This window comes from Eubalaena glacialis, chromosome 2 (genome assembly GCF_028564815.1).
Source record: "Eubalaena glacialis isolate mEubGla1 chromosome 2, mEubGla1.1.hap2.+ XY, whole genome shotgun sequence".
Lineage (NCBI taxonomy): Eukaryota > Metazoa > Chordata > Mammalia > Artiodactyla > Balaenidae > Eubalaena > Eubalaena glacialis.
The window spans coordinates 83,292,083-83,311,296 of record NC_083717.1 but is presented as its reverse complement, the minus strand read 5'-3'; the positions used below and the strand labels follow the sequence as shown (position 1 = coordinate 83,311,296).

The 19,214-nt window shown below is 41.1% G+C and overlaps 1 protein-coding gene across 3 annotated transcripts in view; it reads left to right on the top strand.

Annotated features, from left to right (window-relative positions):
* Positions 1-2,458: 2,458 nt before the first annotated feature.
* The window catches only part of MAPK6 (mitogen-activated protein kinase 6), a 33,967-nt gene continuing 17,211 nt past the window's right edge, over positions 2,459-19,214 (top strand). For 2 of the 3 annotated variants that reach the window (XM_061182112.1, XM_061182114.1), the window contains exon 1: positions 2,459-2,614. The gene's annotated coding sequence lies outside the window, so the exon portion shown is untranslated. Of the gene's footprint in view, positions 2,615-3,338; positions 3,470-19,214 lie in introns of all 3 variants that reach the window. The other variant, XM_061182113.1, reaches the window with a different exon arrangement.

The following is a 19,214-nucleotide window of genomic DNA, read 5'->3' as shown; positions in this document are numbered from 1 at the left end:
GATGGAATCAAGCCCAGCTCAAATACTCTGTCTTCTTGTTGGAACTTTCCTGATGTTCCCAGTCCTTCATCAATTGTTCCTTCCAACAAGAGCAGGTAATTTGCATCTCTGCTCAGGACGCACTAATCTCAAGCTGCCTTATGGTGTACTTTACCTGTTCCTTTCCTGCATTCTTCCACTACAACGGTGGCTTTCAAACTCTTTTTAACAATAACATAGCTCATAGCAATAATGAGCAATAAATAGTGCCATTGTAATCCAACTGGCACATTTATAGATACCTTATAGTTCAACAATTTTAAGAAGTACTTCCTCCATTTTAATATCTCTGAGATCAGGATGTAGCAATAGGGTATCATTATTTTGATAGTTTTTGCTTTCTTCATAGTACATAAAATAATGGTCTGTCATAATTGATGACATTTTAGATTTGTTGGAATATGATACATAACCAAAACAAAAGTTTCACAAAACAGTGTTTACCCTTTGTTATAGGCTATGGTCTCTAGTATGGTTTTTTTTTTCTCTATTTCATTAAGAAAAGAATGCAGATCATAATCCACCAAAATGATTTCACTGTGTATGGCAGTTTGAAAAACTACTGAGAACTTAAGACTATTTACAGCCGCACAATAGGATTAAGAACTAAAACCGACTACCTCAACATGACTTTACAACCCTAACACCTGCATAAACATGACTTCAATTCCAAGAAATTCTTGCCCAAAAAAATGAAGTTGCAAGTAACTTTATTGCAGTTTCAAGAACTTCCTCAAAGTCCATTTAACTCAACAACAGACTACAACCGACCTAGCCTTCATCAGGGTAAACAGTCCCTCCTCAACAAAATTACTCTTGGGTTTATCAAACCATTGTTGACTTTTCTAGGTTTGCTTCAAAACTCTCCCCCTCCCTGTGTCTACTAATCCTAAAAGATTATATAACAAATTTAGTCCCATCTCAATCATGCTTTCATTGAAAGACCTGTCTTAAATTAATCCTGACCCTCTGAAACCATCCCACTCTTGACCTCCCTCTTTGAGATGCTACTAAGACTCTGTCAACACAGTGGTTTCGCTTACCTCCTGTAAGGAATACATTTGGCTTTGCTTGATCAACAGGTTATTTTGGTGGTCTCTGACGCAAGTTAGGAGCTGACACATTATAACCTCCTTGAGGGAAGGCACAGTTCTTATCCTCTACCCCTCCTCCTAGTGATCAAACATTGATGGATGGGGGAGGAAAGGTGTCTTAGGAATCTCAGGGGAGCCTAGAGCAGGGGCAGCAGGGATGTACAATGGTCACAGGGAAGGAGCTCTTGTTGCAGAAAGGCTGCAGCCAGAAATAAGAAATCCTGTGGTTAGGACAACCTTCCCCTTTCTCTTGGTTTTATCTACTCACTGTGCCCTCCACACCTGGTATTCAGATGGTATTGTTTTAAATATAAAAAATATAAAACATTCAAACTCCACCCCAACCACTTAATTTCAAGCCACTCTGTTACCTTTTAAGTGGTCTTTGCCTCGTGCTTGAAGCTTGAGGATGCACATAATAATGGATAAAGGGCTGCCAAACGTTTGGTTCTCATCAGGAATGGTGAATAAGTCATTGAAAAAATATGTTGACCTGCGTCTCTAATTTCATAAATACCTACTAGAAGGTATTTAAATTAAGGTATTCATAAACACTAGAAGGCTTCTTGGATTCAGTAAGCCATGATGGATAAAATAAGCTTGCTTTTCGTCCAAGTGGGCCCAAGAAGGCACCAATCTAGGTTTCCCACTTATCTCACATTACATTCCTGCTCAAATTCTACACTTCCCTCAAAACGGCCTAGTCCCAGTTCCTGCAACAAGCCAGGTGCTCTCCTCTTCCCTGTCTTTGCTCATTCTGTTCCCTCCGCAGGCACAGCCATCCCCTCACCTCCTCTGGTTTCAGGGGCTCCTTCTCATTTAGCTGAAAGGTCACCAGTGGCAACCTCATTTAGAAGCCTTCCTTAGCACTTGACCTTTAACGCGTTTGCCTTGTTCGATGGCTGCTGCTTTCTAGCCCATATATCTTCAGGTCCAGCCTCCTAGTTCCTCGGAGGCGGGGACAAAGGCCTATTCCTCTAGGCTGTCCAGTACCTTGCATGTAGTAGGTGCGCAGTAAACGCTCACAAAGAGTTTGGTCACTTCGCCCTCTACTGCTGGGGCACGTAGAGCGAAAACGGCCCGTCTGTTTACCTCCGCGCCAGCGGCCCGGCCCGGCCCAGTCCAGCCCACCCCACCCCACGCGAGATGCCTGATGAGCCCGCGTGCCTCTCCTGCAGCCCCTGCGCCGCGCAGAGCCCAGGCACTGGCGTTGGAAATTCCGGCGCCTGCCGGCGCGCGGGGCTGGACTGGGGCAGGGGCGGGGGAACCCGTGGAGTGAGCCTGTGACGTGAGGGGGCGTGGCTCCTGGAAACCCCGCCCCCTCTTCCTCGCCCTCTCTCGCGGGTCGGGGTTACATGGCGGCGACTGCGGCAAAGCGAGAGCCTCGGAGACGCCGCTGCCGCCAGCACAGCCGGAGACCTGAGCCGACACTGGGGGCTGTCCGTGGGCCCCGCACTCCCTCGATGAGTCGGAGAAGTCCCGTGAGTATGTGTGTGTACGTGTGCAGGGCGCGCCGGCGGGGCTGCTCGGGAGGGCGCCGCGGCGGGCCCGGCGGCGGCGGCGGAGCCGGCTCCCTCCATTGTGTGTGACCCTCCGGCTGCAGCCGCTCAACAAAGGCGCTTTTGTTCCGTCTCCCGCCCGCCCCCGGCCCGCCCGCCGGCTCCCTAGCTCGGGCCTGGCCGGCGCGGCCCCTCGCGGGCCGGCGGGCGGCGGGCCGGGGTCCCCGCGTGGGGCCGGCAGAGCGACCGGCGCGCCCCTCCCACCCGGCACGCCCCTCGCCGGCCGCGGTTCCGGGCCCGGCAGCGACTGCCCGCCTTGGGGCCCCGCTTTCCGGCTGACGCACCGCCGCCCGCGCCCGGGTCCGCGGGTTCGAAGCCCGGCCCGGCCCCGCCGGCGGGCCCGGGGCGGCGGCCGGGAGGGGCGGCCCGCCCCGGGAGCGTGAGGTGGCGCGGAGTCTCGCCTTCCTGGCACGCTGCCTTTCGGAACGCTCCCGCGTCTCCTCCCCCATCCCACTCGGGTGACTCGGCCTCAGCTGACTCCGGCCGGGCAAAGTCTCCAGTACACTCGGCAAATTGCGTAGCGCGCCGCTCACCCGGCTCGGCTCAGAGCCCTGTAGTTCTCTGCCCGAGTTGAGTGTGGCCGTAAAGGAGGTACAGAAAAAGTCGTCTGAATCGGAATGCCTAATTTCCTCCTCCTCTACTACAGCCTTGCCTGAGCTGCGTTCGGGACGTGGAGCGGTGGTGGTCCATGAAGGTCCCCAAATGAAAACTTGTTTTGTCAGTTCACTGAAAAGGGGCCTCCTCGCTCCGCTGTGCATTTTTCCCTGACTTGGTGAGGTGCGTTGAAAAGTAAGGGCGTTTTGGCCACGTTTTGTTCCTTGGCTTAGTAAGACGGGTTCAGGTGTTATGTGGGAGCGCCCCGAAGCAGGATATTTTTGATTCCTTTCCTGTTTTATTTTTTCCTTTGCTCGCTCATTGGAAAAGGTCCAGTAAAGGGAAACTGGTGAGGTGGAATTAGAAGCCTACTGCATGTGCAGCAAAATTCATGTTCTTTCTTTCCTTCAATGCTAAAAATGCTCCCCAAAGTCACTCTGAGTGTTAACTTTTTTACAGGTACAAGATGGTTTGTCAAGGGAAACAAAAATTAACAGGAGACAAAATGGAGCGAAAACAGCTTCAGAGTAGTTTTCTGATTGTTTGATTTGTCTAGCCGTGTCATTTTTTAAAGTTCTGATTGGACACATTCTCTCTAACGTTGGGAAACTGAGATGGTCTGACTAGAAGAATGAGTAGTCTGAGCTAGAAGAATGAAGGGACCAAACAGGACTGGGCCCTGAAAAGGAACTGCCTCTAGAGTTTCTTCTTAGCAATGTCAGATATTTATGTTTGAAATATAATTTCTAATTGGGTGGCAGAGACTTTACACTTGTTTAACGGGTAGTTGTTCAAACATGTTTACAAAGGGCTTGCTATGCGCCAAGGAACGTGGAGTCCTTTTATATATATGTGTTACATCACTTAATAAGAATTGCCTTGTGAAACTTGGTAAAATTGCTAATTGGTGTCCTAATTTCAGTAATTGCAGTCATCTAGGAAATATGCCAGATTTGAGGAGGATACGTTTTAATCACCTAAGTATTACTGTTCAGGAAAAAAACTCTGGGAAATGGAGATTTAGAAAAACCATTATATAGCACCATATTTTGCAGTTCAGTTATTTGCAAAAGAGGATTAAAAGTGTTTGCTACTTTCTGTGATTAAGAAAGAATCCAGAGAAGATTGAAGATCAGTTAATTTTGCAATAGGAAAAGCACATGTTCTAATGACAAATGTTAGTACTAAAAGTGTTGCAGCATTTTGCATAAGTTCATTTAAGCATCGTGAGAATTCATAACTGACAAAATAGTAAGGTTTGCTGACTCAGGGTACATTGCTGAAGGGGATGGGGTCGAGTAGGAGGAAGCTTAGAAGTGCTGCAAGTTTTGAGTTGGGTGATGACTCATCCTGCCCACGGACTGCTACGTGGCCTTTTTTTTACACACTGTATTTTTTTAAATGATAGGCTAAAATGCTCCTGTACACATTATAATTGTCTCTCTCATAGAGGAGCCACAGTTTCTGTAAAAATGTAATGGCTTCTTAAATTGCGTTTTAAAAGGATTATCATATATCCTGCAGGTGGAATTTTGTAATATTTGTTGAGAGGAAAGGTAAAATTAATTGCTGGTCAGTTGCTGCAATTAAATATTTGATACTAGCAGTTCCTTGGTTATTATTGAGAGAGATTTCTTATGGATTATTTACAAAGGACAGATAGTACTTTTATGGTGTGGATAGAAATTAACCTTTTGTTTTCATTGGTAATGTAAAAGTTATCTTTATAATATCTAGAAATTATTATAGTTTAAGTGTTGTAAAAGCACAGCAGTGTTTAATCAGATAAAGCTCTTAATATGAACATTTCACTCGGATGGAATTATATTTAGTGCTTTCTCCTGATCTACGTGAATTTGCTGTTTTAATAAAGACAACTTAGAATAGGTATTGTTATAGGCACTATTTTTTCATCAGTCTTTTTCTAAGATAAGCTGAATGTACAGCTCCAAATTTAGGACTTACATTGAAATTTGGTGATAAAATATTTTGACTATTGTAGAAAGCCATTGTTTAGCAGGTTGGCTTAAAGTAAGATTGAGGGAAAAAAGAAGATTGAGATAGCAGTTTGTTTTAAAAGTGAGAAAAAACTCCCCACTCCCAAGTTTTTCTTTGTATATATGATTTATCTTCTCAGTGATTTATTTGAAGGGTTTTGTGGGCAGTAAAGTGTATTAATGAGAATCAAATCTTTGGAGAGATTTTGGAAGAACGTTGTATGATTTATATAGGGGAACTTTAGTAAAGTTTAATTCAAACTTTAAACTGTATTTCCTACTAAAGGAAATCTAAAAATACAAATTTAAAAGTATTATAGATTTTCAAAGCACCCTGTCATTTAGAGGTTGAACATGTATTTCCAGTGTGTGTGTGTGTTTTGAGAATACAGGTAATTACCTGTCATGCTTCATTCAGAATTTATAAACAAACTGGGTGTGTTAGCCTGTCTCCTTTCTATGAGGTATTGCCTTATGAAACTATGAGCCTCACCACTGCTATCCAGTTCCTTGTTTGCGTTGCCTACTCTACGGCCCGTGTTAAAATAGAAGATGCCTCGAAAGTAAGTTCTTTGTAGCATTGTTGGCTTCCCACTGTCAGCTCCTTCAGCCTGTTTTGTGGGCTGTTACATTACTCCACTGCCTTCTAGGGGTATGGGGATTTTGGTCGGTTTTATTGCTCAGAACCCTGACTGAGACTTTATAAAAACAATAATGTAATTGTAGTTACTTTTTTTTCCTGGGAGTTGCTTGTCATGTGGAGGTGATGCATTTAGAAAGGTTTGTCTTACATACATGTCAGCCTTTTAAATCCATTTCTGAAAAGTGGTACCGAGATTGTCTGTAGCAAATCACATTTTCCCATTGATATTCATTTAAATTTGATATTTTTTTATGGGGGAAAGATGGTGTCACAAAAATTGTTTGTTAGAAACCTAGCGTTTACTTCAGGGAAGAGACTGCCTCTTCAAGAGTATGAGAAATCTGTGTGCATTTAATTCTATACCACGATAAAACTATAAAATGTTAGTTTTTATGGAGGGGTCATGGGTATTATCTTCCCCCAGGTACATCATTTGACAGCTAAAGAAACTGAGGCCCAGGGAAATCTAAGACCTTGTTACTCACAGGGTGATTTCTGGACAAGCAGTATTAGCAGCACCTGGGAATTTGTTGGAAGTGCAGAATCTCAACCCCATGTCAAGACTTACTGTGTTAGAACCTGCAGTTTAACTAGATTCTCAGGTGATTCAAATGCACATTCATTTCTGGAAGCACTGCTAAGTGACCATACATAAGTTGCTCAGCTGGTTAGTGACTGATTTGGAAAACTCAGGTCTTCTGAGTTGTTCTTTCCATTGGCCCTCCTAAAAAAAAAGTCAAAAGGAAGATTGAGGATCTAATGACTGTCCAATAGAACTTTCTGTGATGATAGAAATGTTTTATTCTGTGCTGTCCAATGAGATAACCACTAGCCACATGTGACTGTTGAGCATTTGACAGGTGGCTAGTGCACCTGAGGAACTGAATATTTAATTATATGTAATTTTAATTAATTTATACTTAAATAGCTGCATGAAGTTAGTGGCTACCATATTGGACAGCACAGATTTAGATGATCTTTGCCCACACTAAATTGAAAATAGTCTAAGCTGTAACTTAATAACTGATTAGGCTTTTAACGTATAATTTTCTTCTAACAAGATTTTTTTGAAGGAAAAAAATTTAATCTTTCTCCTTGATTCTTGAGAAAAGTATTAGGTACTTATTAAATAGATATGTTATAAAAGCAATTGATAACTTATGAAAAATATGCAATTTATTTTAAAACTATGATATGTATGAATTTATGGCATGGTGAGTGTGATCCTAAGATGTACAGTTTGATAAGTTTTGACAAATATGTCGAGTTGAGAGTTCATATAACATTAAAATGTAAAATATTTTTATCACCCCTAAAAAAAAAATAACTGATTAGGCTTAATTTAATAATTTCCCTCTTCATTTTCAAATTGGAGAGATGGTAGGTTTCTAACTACCTGCTTCTCTAATATGCCCAGATATTATTTTAGTAGTTATTATAAAACAATGCCAATTTTCTGATTGATACTCCTGTGTTCAGTAATGTAGACACTCAAAGTTGCAAGTATATGCATTTTCCCATTTGTCTCAATAAAGATATTTTCACTTGGATTTAAAAATATTAAAAATAACCTGTTAAGTAAATGTTCCTTAATTATCTTACAGATAACATTGAGGGGGACAGTTTTGCCTCTGGCCTAGTACCTCCAGGCTTTTTTCCACTTGTTGATAAGCTGCCAGATTGATCTGCCATTTGTTATGTTATTTCCAGGCATAGAAACATTGAGTGGTTCTTAACCTCCCACCTTATGCAGTGGTAAGATTCTAACCCTAGAGTGAGTCAGAGTGGCCTGTGTCCAGATCTTGACATTTACTATATGTGTGATTTCAGTGAACTTGATTTACCTCTTGGAGCAAAAGTGTTCTTATTTGTAAAATGAGACTTAACAAGGTGTTGGTTCTGAGTAACAGAAGTAGTTCGTTTTAGAAAGTGCCTGTCACTTAATAGATAGTAAATTTGAATTACCTTCCCTTCCCCTTGTGCTTAGCTTTTTATAGCCTTCTGTATTTAGTCTTATGTTTAAGATTCCAACCAAACTTAAGGGATATTCTGATTTTAAGTCGTGTTGGTTCCCACCGATTACATGGCTTCATGCCTTGCTTCATTCATGTTATAGCCCTTGTACATTCCTCCACTTGTGCTCTAGATTCCTTCTCTTGACTTCTTAAGGACTCATTTCTTGCCTGCATCATGAATTTTGCCCTTTCTATTGGGCCATCTTTATTGGTATACAAATGTGCTCTAGAGCTATGCTGTCCGATATAGCCACTAGCCACATGTGGCTATTTAAACAAAAATTAATTTTAAAAAATTCAGTTCCTAAGTCATGCTAGCTACATTTCAGTTGCTTGGTAGCCATGTGTAGCTATTGACTTCTGTATTGGACAGTGCAGATATAGAATAGAAATCTGTTATAAACCCTCTCCTAATTCCACATTCTTCTCCTCATTTCTACTGCCTCATTTCTCTGATCCTCTTTCAAGCAGATTTTCAAGAACTGTCTTTGTGTGCTCTCTCCACTTTCATTTGCTCTTCAGCTCCAGACTGGTTTCTATCACCATCTCACCACTGAAAGTACTCTAGTCAAGGTTACCAGTGATATCCGTTTACCAATTTTATCTTAAAGGATCTTGCAGCAGCATTCAGTATTATTGACCACAGTTTTCTGCCTATTCGCCCGCTTCTCTTAGTTTATGGGACGCATATTCCTGTTTTCCTCCTACCTCACACTTTGTAATACTTTTTTTTTTTTTACAGGTTTCTCTCTCCTCTCCTGCCTCTAAGTATTGGTATATCCCAGAGGTTAGTCCTGGACTTTTTTCCCCCCTTCTCTTGATTCTTTCCATAGGAGGTCTCATTCAATTTAGTTTTTTAAATACTATCTATATGTGAATAATTCTCAAGTGTATGTTTCTGGTTTAGACTTCTCACCTAAATAGACTTAATATGTCCAAAATAGACCTCTTTCTCCCATATTGTTCTCCAAGTCTTCCCCATCTCAGTAATTGTCACCTAGGAGTTATCCTTAAAACCTATTTTTCCCTTTATCCACCATATCTAATCCATCATCAAGTTTTCTTGGTCTCCAAAATATCATTTGGATTTGTCTCCTGTTTTACGTCTTCATTTCTACCAGCCTATCTCAGTTGCCATCATCTTATGTGGCCTACTGAAATAGCTTTTAACTGGTCTCTGCTTTCACTTGACCATCTTCTTCAGTGCATTCTCCTCCCGGTAACCAGAATCATCTTTTAAAAATGGAGATGAAACCATGCCAGTTGTCTGCTTAAAATCCTTCAGTAGCTTTCTTAGTTATAAAATTTAGAATCCTGCCTCATGTGTTTGCCATCAGTCCCTGCTCCCTTTGCTCAGGACGCTGTCACATCTTTCCTTTTCCTCCAGAATACCAAGTTATGTCCTGCTCTAGGTTGTATTTGCTTTTTCCTCTGTTTGGAACACTCTTTTCCCATCTCTTAGCAACACTGGTTCTGTCTTACTATTCAGGCTTCAGTTCCTTAGATGGCCATTTCCAAGCCACCCAGTCATAGCACTTGGCCAAATCTGAAGTTATGTTTACTTGTTAGTCTTTCCTCATTAGAATGTAAAGTCTTTGGAAGCAGAAGAACCTTAACTGTCTTATTCTCCACTCTACCAGGAAACAGTGCTTGACACGTGCCAAGTGCTCAGTAAATTTTTGTGCACTGTATAAAATGTTTGTTTGACTCCCTTAAACTTCTAAAGGGAAAAAGTACATTAAAGATTGCATTGTAGTCATTGTAACATGTGATTCTGAACTGGGTTTATTTAGCTCTCAAGTACATTATTGGTACAATTGTAAAAACTTAAATGGGATCTGAGTACTAGATAGTAGTACTATGCCAGTGTTAATTTCCTGACTTTGATGACTATATTTTGGTTATGCAGAAGACTGTTCCGTCTATAAGAAATATACTCTACTATGAAAGGGTTGGGAGGGAATGTGTAGTGTACTTGTCAGTAAATTACATTATTATTTGAGAGATGGTCATGGGCTTTGATTTTGAAACCTGAGGTTCAAATTCTGGCTCTCACTGATATGTGATTTTTAATGCATTATTTAAATTCTCTAAAGATCTTAGGACCCATTTTGCAGTGTTGTTAGGAGGATTTAGTGTAAGAGTAGTATGCTTCACACATACTACGTTCTTAAGCTTGCTATTGTTTATTCTATTCTTTTAAAATTCAACTATTAAAAAATTCTATTCTCATGTTCAGTGCTATGACTTCCTTTATAATACAAATGTTTTTCATTAATTGCTTTTATAAAAGCTGATAATGTAGGATAAATATGTACCAGATAATGTTATTTATATCGTCAACTTAGAACTTTTGAGCTGTACTCCATAATGTAGTTTTAAAAATTCTCTCCCTCTCTTTTTTTTTTTTTTTAATTTTTGGCCACACCACATGGCATGTGGAATCTTAGTCCCTGACCAGGGATCAAACCGGTTCCCCCTGCATTGGGAGTGCGGAGTCTTAACCACTGGACTGCCAGGGAAGTCCTTAAATTCTTAAAAACTATATATTTTTTAAGTAGAAAGTAAAGCCCCTCAAAATTATTTCAATTAAAATATTTGGGAAAAAATAATAAAATATGTGTATTTATCTTGAGTAATGTGGTTAATTTCTGTCTTCTTCGGAAGTGTCAGTGAATCTGTGGTATGTATATATGTATGTATGTACGTATGTGTGTATGTATTTATGGCCATGCCGTGTGGCACCTGGGATCTTAGTTCCCAGGCCAGGGATTGAACCCATGCCCCCTGCAGTGGAAGCTCTGAGTGTTAACCACCCAACCGCCAGGGAAGTCCCGAATCTGTGGTATTTAAATGTTAATGTATTAGTTTGTATTATTATTGATGTAAAAGTACACAACTGCTTGGCAAAATAAATCATTACTTATAATTGTTGATTTACTTAGTTTTCTTTTTCCTTCCCTTTACTCCCCATTGATGGGCATGTTAGTAAGTATACATAATGACCAAAAAGGGAGAAGGTGTTTGTTTAAAGATGACCCATGAGCCTTTTATTATTTATCGCAGTCTGTTTTGAATAATATAAACTACTTCACTAACACTGCAAACCTTACGATTGCATGATTCAGTTTACCCCCTTCTAGCACATTGTGCTCTTATGTTTTACTTCTACATGTGCTGTAACCGCCACAGTACATTATTATTTTTGCTGTAAACAATCAATAGTCTCTTAAAGATATTTAAACATGTGTTTTGTTTTGTTTTTAAGGCTTTTTGTGTTTTCCAATTATTTACCCTTTCTGGGGATTTTGTTCCTTTCTGCAGATCTGGGGTTCCATTTGGTGTCATTTTCCTTCACCGTAACCAACTTCTTTTAGCATTTCTTGTAGTGAAAGTCTGTTGGAGACAAGTTCTTTTCCCTTTTGTCTCTTTGAAATGTTTTTATTTCATCATTTTTGAAGTATGTTTTCCTAGATGTAGAATTCTGGGTTGATAGTTTCTTTTGGAACTTGAAAGGTGGTGTTCTGTTGTCTTCTGGCTTTCATTGTTTCTAATGATAAATCAGCCATTGTTTCTATTGTTTTTCCCTAGTATATACTTTTTCTCTTTTCCATAGTTGCTCTTAAGAGTTGCTCTTCCACCCTTCCCACCCCCCAGTTTTCAACAGTTTATGATGTGCTTAAGTATGGGTTTCTTTGTATTTATCCTGCTAGCTGTTCATTGAGCTTCCAGGTTTGTGAGTTGATGTCTTTTATAAGTTTTGGAAAGTTTTTGTCCATTTTCTCATCACATACTTCTGCCCTGTCAGCTTTCTGAACCTTGGGGCTCTCTACTTTTCAGCCTAGCTGCCAGCTCTTTGGATTGCTTGGACATTTTCTTCGCTTTTCAGTACCACCTCAGGTTTTCTTTAACTCATGTTTTTGCCCATTTTCTTATGAAGAATATCTGCCTTACATTCAGAGTGACTTGGAGGGGTTTATCTCATATTCCTGTCTTGGCCTCCACCTTAAGAGGGCATCTGTCTTGTACACAGTGGAGACCTATATGCTTCATGAGATTTTCTCTCAGCTTTCCGGCCTTGGCTTCAGACTTGTGCACTTAGTGAGGACCCATGGGGAAGAATTGGCAGGTGGGGCTTGTAACTGGGCTTCCTCTGAATTCTAATCTGTTACCTGAATCCACATTAAGCCAGTAAAATTTGTTTATAAATTTGGCTGGTTTCTTCTTAGTCCTGTTAGTGGAAAATTTCTTGTTTTCTTGCCACTTTGCCAGGAATGAGAATAGCCATGGTCTCTTGTCTTACGAAGAGCTTGACATTTTCTGGAACTTAATTTATTTAGAGTTCTTTGCATCCTTAACTTTCTGGTGTTTTTTAAAAATTTATTTGTTTATTTTTGGCTGCATTGGGTCTTTGTTGCTGTGCCCGGGCTTTCTCTAATTGTGGTGAGCGGGGGCTTCTCATTGTGGTGGCTCCTCTTGTTGAGGAGCATGGGCTCTAGGTGCACGGGCTCCAGTAGTTGTGGCTCGCGGGCTCAGTAGTTGTGGCTCGCGGGCTCAGTAGTTGTGGCTCAAGGACTTGAGAGCGCAGGCTCAGTAGTTGTGGCGCACAGGCTTAGTTGCTCCGCAGCATGTGGGATCTTCCCGGACCAGGGCTCGAACCTGTGTCCCCTGCATTGGCAGGTGGATTCTTAACCACTGCGCCACCAGGGAAGTCCCCTTATGTTTAAAAACAAAACAAAACAAAAAAACTACAATTTTGTAGCTTATTCAGCTTATCATTGTTTATAGGGTGAGAGTAATGGTGTCTTGCAACTTTCTGCATTCTAATCAGGAGTGGAAATCCTGAGCCTTTCACTAAACTTAAAACATTTTGGAGCTGGAAGAGACCACAGAAATCACGTAGTTTAGCGCCATCATTTTCCTGATGAGGAACTAAGATGTAGAAATCTGAGATGCTTTGATTACAAAGCTAATTTAGCCACAGATCCTGGACTAGACTTCAGATCTCTTCATGTTTCTTTGGTGTTTTTTTTTTTTTTAGTATGGGGTTAGTGAAATCAGACAGGAATTTTTCAGCAGTGCCAAACCATAGTGTGAATCTGAAAGGAAACTTACACTATTTTTTATTTTGCAAGCTTTGTTCAGGTCCGGAGAAAATGAGAAACAAAGGAGGAAAGATATTCCAGAAAAGTTGTATGCCATTCTGAATCATTTTTTAAAAATTGGAGAGGGCTTTCCTGGTGGCACAGTGGTTAAGAATCCTCCTGCCAATGCAGGGGACATGGGTTCAAGCCCTGGTCTGGGAAGATCCCACATGCCACGGAGCAGCTAAGCCTGTGTGCCACAACTACTGAGCCCACGTGCTATAACTACTGAAGCCGGCGTGCCTAGAGTCCATGCTCTGCAACAAGAGAAGCCACCGCAATAAGCCCACGCACCGCAACCAAGAGTAGCCCCTGCTTGCCGCAACTAGAGAAAGTCCACGCACAGCAACAAAGACCCAACACAGCCAAAAATAAATAAATAAAATAAATAAAATTTTAGAAAAAGGATATCTCTTAAAAAAAAAAATGTTGGGGACTCTCTAACCAAGCACGTGGTTGTCTCCATTTGATGAGGGTCCAGAAATGTTTTGTGTGGCCTTGCACAGTGTGGCCTTCTTCAGACCCTCACCAGGGTTAGCTCAAAAGTGACAGCTGTTATATTTGATGTATAGTTTGGAAAGCTGTGGTGCTAGATGCCATAGACCCTGCTAGGATGGAGTAAAGAACAGTAAAATCAGAGTAATGTCAGGGTCTTGCATATCTTCATGATACCTACTCGCTATCATATAGGCTAGTAGGACTTTTTATAGAATCCTACTCATCTGGTTATATAGGATACTATTTCAGTGGCACAGTCCCTCTCCACTACCTCAGCAAAACAAACCAGGAGCTGTAACAAAGCTGAAGTGTTTTTGTTTCTTCAGTCTGAGTGGGTTGAAATCAGTTGCTTTCTTCAGATGTTGGCAGACCTATGTGTTCACCATAGGGTGAGGCTCTTGGGGGAATGCATGGAAAGGAAAGTACCATATTTAGGAGTCATCACTGATGTTCCCATTTGGTAGGTCAGAATGTAATCAGATTTTGAAAAATCGAGGGTAGAGCTTGTCTTCTCCAAAACTTTCTACTACCAAGTAGAATATGTTATTTACATTAATTCATTCAGTAGTTTTTAAGGTGCTTACTAAGTACCAGGAACTATGATCAGAAAATGTCAGTAAAGCTACTTAGTCCCAAACCTTTTATTTTAAAATAGAGCTACAAGAAAGGGGAAGGGAGTGGTGCCCTAGAAAATGAAGATTATAGGATTTGAAGATTAGAGATTAGATGAGATTGGGGGTGGATGGCCAAAGACAAAGGAAGGAAAATGCTATTAGAAAAGAGAAGAGAAAGCAGGCCTAGTGGGACAGGGAGGAATGTACTACAATGGACTCTGTTGGTACTGTGATGCTCTAGGAGTGAATATGTGCTCCATGAGGTTTTTTTTTTTTTTTACTATTTTGACCCCTTCTGTACCTTAATGCCTAAAAGAATGCCTGGCATTTGGTAAGCACTCAAGGTTTTGTTGAATAAAAATGTAGTGGATGGATGGAAGAATTGAAGCTGTTTTAGTGAAAGCTGTTCAAAACAATCTAGGTTCTCTCTGCTTCTGGGCCATGTTGGGATTGCATTTCCCTACTGCCTTGAAGTAGGTGGGACAATGTGACCTGCTTTGGTCAATAAAATGTGAGTAGAAGTGAAGTGTATCATTTTTGGACGAAGGTTTTAGGCACCAGTGAGATATTCCTTCTTCTTTCCCTCTGGCACATTGAGTGGCAATGATAGAGATGGTAGCTACTTCAAGAGTTTAGATAACAGCTATGTTGGTCTTGTTGCATGAGCTGGACTTAAAAGTTTAAGTCACTGAGATTTTAGGGTTATAGGTTACTGTAACACTGCATAACCTATCTTGACTACTACAGAAATTTATATTCATTTTTGTTTGGTTGGAATCCTCAGATTTCCAAAGGTACTTGAAGAAGGAGGCTGCCTACTTGTCTCCTGCTTATATATTTGCCTCAAGTGTTTCCTTACCATTAGTTAGGAGAGGAGTCTTAGAAATGAGGGCTTAGGCAGGAAGAGGATAGGAGAGGGATGAAGGGTTATTACAGTAATTTTAAATTTTCCAGCCATAAATTTGTAGAAGGGATCATGTTTGTTTAATGTTAGGTTTATAGTAATTTCAATCACATTTCCACTGTTCTGGGCATCCCACCATAATAAGTGAGAGCAAAAACTACTGAAGTAAAAGACTTATATGGTGCTTTCATAAATCGTAGACTTTTAGAATTGGAAGGGTCTTTAGAGATTCTTTGACTTGTTTATCTGGTCTGTGAAGTTCAAATATTCCAATATAGGTACTTAGAGTAAATTAAATAGCAACTAGAATTGAGCATCAAAGTAAACATAATGATATTTATTTTATAATGGCCTTTTAAATGGTTGAAGTGTCCCTAATGTTAAAGTGTTATTTAGGCAAAGTTTCAGACAATTTAAGAACAGAAGTTAGGAGTAGAAGAGGAGTTTTTAAAAAAGTGGATATTTTATTAGAAGCTATGTAATCATCTATCTTTGAGAGTTTTTCTGTGTAGCTTACAGTAGTTACTGATAGCAGGCAAAGCCTGTTAGTCTTCAGGGCTCAAGTGTTAAGGTCCTCCCTCCCACACCAGCCAGGTTCCTAAGATGATTCACTGACACTGGTTTGCACTTTGGACCTCCTTTAGGTCTAAATCCTGAGAGGGGTCCCTGGTAACTCTGAGGGCTACCCTACATTAGGAGTGAGGGCTTTGTCAAGAAAGCATATAAGCAAGCAGTTAAGCTGTAGCCTTTGGCCTTCTCTGCCCTAGAAACAGTATCTTTGATGAGAGCTTGAGAACATGATCTTAGGGAAGGGTGAATTTGCTATAACAACACCTCTCTGTGCCAGGGTTAGGAGACAGTCCTAGGTGAATGTAAGTAGAGCTCAACCTTTCCCTTCTCTCCAAAAGCAGCTGGGTTTTGGCTGAGGAGATGTGAGGCTGGCTGAATGCCAGTTAACTCAAATTACTCACTTGACCCTGGAAAAGAGCTAAATAGGCAAGAGTTGGGGGGGGGGTAGGGGGGTGGGTGGTGGTGGTGGTGGTGGTGGTGTTTAAGTGAGTGAGTATGATCAGGCCAGATGACCCAAGTCAGCATTTAACCTGAGAAGCAGCAGAATAGAAGATGGAAGAGAAAACCAGACAAATAACCTTTATGTTTAAGGCCCTCACCTCCAACTTTGTACTTTCTGACACTGACCAAGTTGTTCCTGGATAAGAAAGGAAAGAAAATCCAATTTCTGTAGAATGTGGAGATGGGGCAGAGTGAAGTTATTCTACTGTCTTTTCTTTCTTTTGCATTTTATAATTTTACTTCATACACTTAGGCTTGACTCAGAGTACCTGCATTTCTCTTGGTGTGGGGTTAGGCTAACTGACAGAAAGCTGGAGACAATTTAGGGAAGAAAGGAGAGCTTGAGGCAACATTTGTGGCTAATGCAGCTTCAGGAAATTACATGTAAGTGTTGGAAGCTGGTACCCAGCCTGGGCTACATAGAGAGCTTTTACTTCCATGTTATGGTGAATCACTGAAAGAAAACCAAAGAGCCAACTTCATCCTTATAAATCATTCTCTGTACTTCATTTTATTTACCAAATTGTTAAAAACAAAACAACATTGATTCAGCTAATTAAGACTTAACCAGTGACCTCTCTCCAAGCAACACAGTGTCAGCCCTGATGTTGGTAGGAATGGGTAACATTTGGAGGCAGAAATTGCAAAGGTGGTGGGAAGGGTCATTTTTAAGTTACTGTCCTGTCATAGTTTTCCCTTTCCTCCCTTGAAGTGTGTGGAAAGTGCAAAAGAAATATAGAACCGCAGATCTTTCCAGAGTCTATGCCTTGAACTTTGCTTTTATGAGGTTAAACGTGATAGATGGTGGAGAAAATGGTATAAATGAGACATTTCTAGAGGTTGGTGATGTGGATGGAGAATGCACTGACGAGTAATCTGCTGATCCAGTTGAGTTGCCTGTGCATGCCCATGGAGCTCCCTGATGCATATGAAAGATGGAGGTGATTGGAGAGATCAGGATTTGGAATATAACTGCCATAAGGGTCAAGGCGATAAGGAAGAAGCTGTCTTCATGGTCACTAAGGAGGAGCATGGGAGACCTCTGGCTTTTTAGGGCTTCCAGAGGCATATATCCTGACCTCTCTAATTAGGTCAGATCCCCCAGTGTCTAGGCTCTCATACCATCCTGTACCATCCGGTACCATTTTTCCCTTCTGCATTCTTCTTTTTCATATTGTTAGTTTATTGTTTGTCTCCAACCATACCATAAACTCCATGAGGGCAGGGCCCAAGCCTGTGTTTACTTACCATTTTATCCCCAGTGCTTAGTATATTGACAAGTACATAACATATAATTAGCAAATACTTGCTGAATGGAGTGGGACTGAATTGGAAACATTTACTGGATCCACTTTATCATGCAGAGGTATAACATTACCTCCAACTTACTGTTTAAGGTGAGCTTATTTTTCAAGCTCCTGGATGAAAAAGTGCTAAATAAATAGCTTTTGGTCTAATAGATACTGAAGGACTTCAAAGAGTACTACTCACAGACAGTGAGGCAACTCACTGGGCAAGCACTATGTAAATAATGGGATATTCTCCTTCACCCCCCCCCCCCAATTTTTTATTGGTACAGTCCTCACTGTCTAGTGGAATTACAGTTTTGTTGATAAATATTACCTTCTTTCTTTACATTGGTCTCATTTCTGTAAAGTCTGCTTAAGGCTTTCAATATAGTCATCATCTGAATCTATAGTGAGAACTCTGCAGTTCTCAGCGTAGGTAAAACTCCTACCTTCCCCAAGATGAATTTTTACCCACTCTTTACCCCTGTTAATGCTGACCAGTCATTGAGATTTCTGAAGAGGCATTCTCATCCTTCCACTGTTTCTGCTCTGTAATGGTTCTTGGCCTCACTGAAATTGAAAGGGGGCAGTTGTGGTTGGAGGTCTTGAGCAGAGATCTCTCTCATAATCTGAGTAAAGATGTCTCTCTCATAATCTGGCTGCAATTCCTACTGTCGTGCTCTTGGATGATAGTGGTGTTTTTTTTGGGGGGGGAGCCCGCGTCGGGTCTTCGTTGCGGCACATGGGATCTTTGTTGAGGCATGCGGGATCTCTTCGTTCCGGCGCTTGGGTTTCTCTCTAGTTGTGGTGCTCGGACTTCTCTCTAGTTGTGGTGTGCGGGTTTTCTCTCTCTAGTTGTGGTGCGCGGGCTCCAGAGTGCGGGGGCTCTGTAGGTTGCAGCGCGTGGGCTGTCTTGTTGAGGCTCGCACGCTCAGTAGTTGTGGCACACGGGCTTAGTTGCCCCACGGCACGCAGGATCTTAGTTCCCCAACCAGGGATCGAACCCGCGCCCCCTGCATTGGAAGGTGGATTCTTTACCATTGGACTACCAGGGAAGTCCCAGTGGTGTTGTTTTTAGCAAAGCCTTATTTCTGCTTGCCCATGATTGCGGTATTAGTAAACTAGAAGCTTAAGAGAGTACCTAGAGGTTTTACTGTTCTTATGTCAAGTCTGTTAAACTGACATAAAAATGTACATTTATCAAAAACTTAAAACTTGACTGAGCTTTAAGGAATTGTCTGCGTTGGGCAAGAAGGTAGGTGTGAACAAACATTCTATTTCACGTGGAGACTAGAAATGTAAATTTCGGAAACACTGGACAGCCTTTGAAAAATACTGATTTTTTTTTTAAATGAACAATTATTTCTTTTATTTTTTTTTAAGAATCATTGTTATTTTGTTTATTTACTTATTTATTTATTTATTTAGGCTGCACTGGGTCTTAGTTGTGGCACGCAGGATCTTTCAGTTGCCGCATGCAGACTCTTAGTTGCGGCATGCATGCAGGATCTAGTTCCCTGACCAGGGATTGAATCCTGGCCCCCTGCATTGGGATCGTGGAGTCTTACCCACTGGACCACCGGGGAAGTCCCGACAAATACTGATTTTTTTCTAAGATATTTGGTAGGGAACGGGAAGAATCAAGATGTATACAAATAGAAAAAATTGGAGTGGGAGGAGGCACACAGTATTAATTAAAGCCCTTTAAAAATCTGAAGTATTTTTTTTATTTAAAAGTTTATTTGTAAACCTT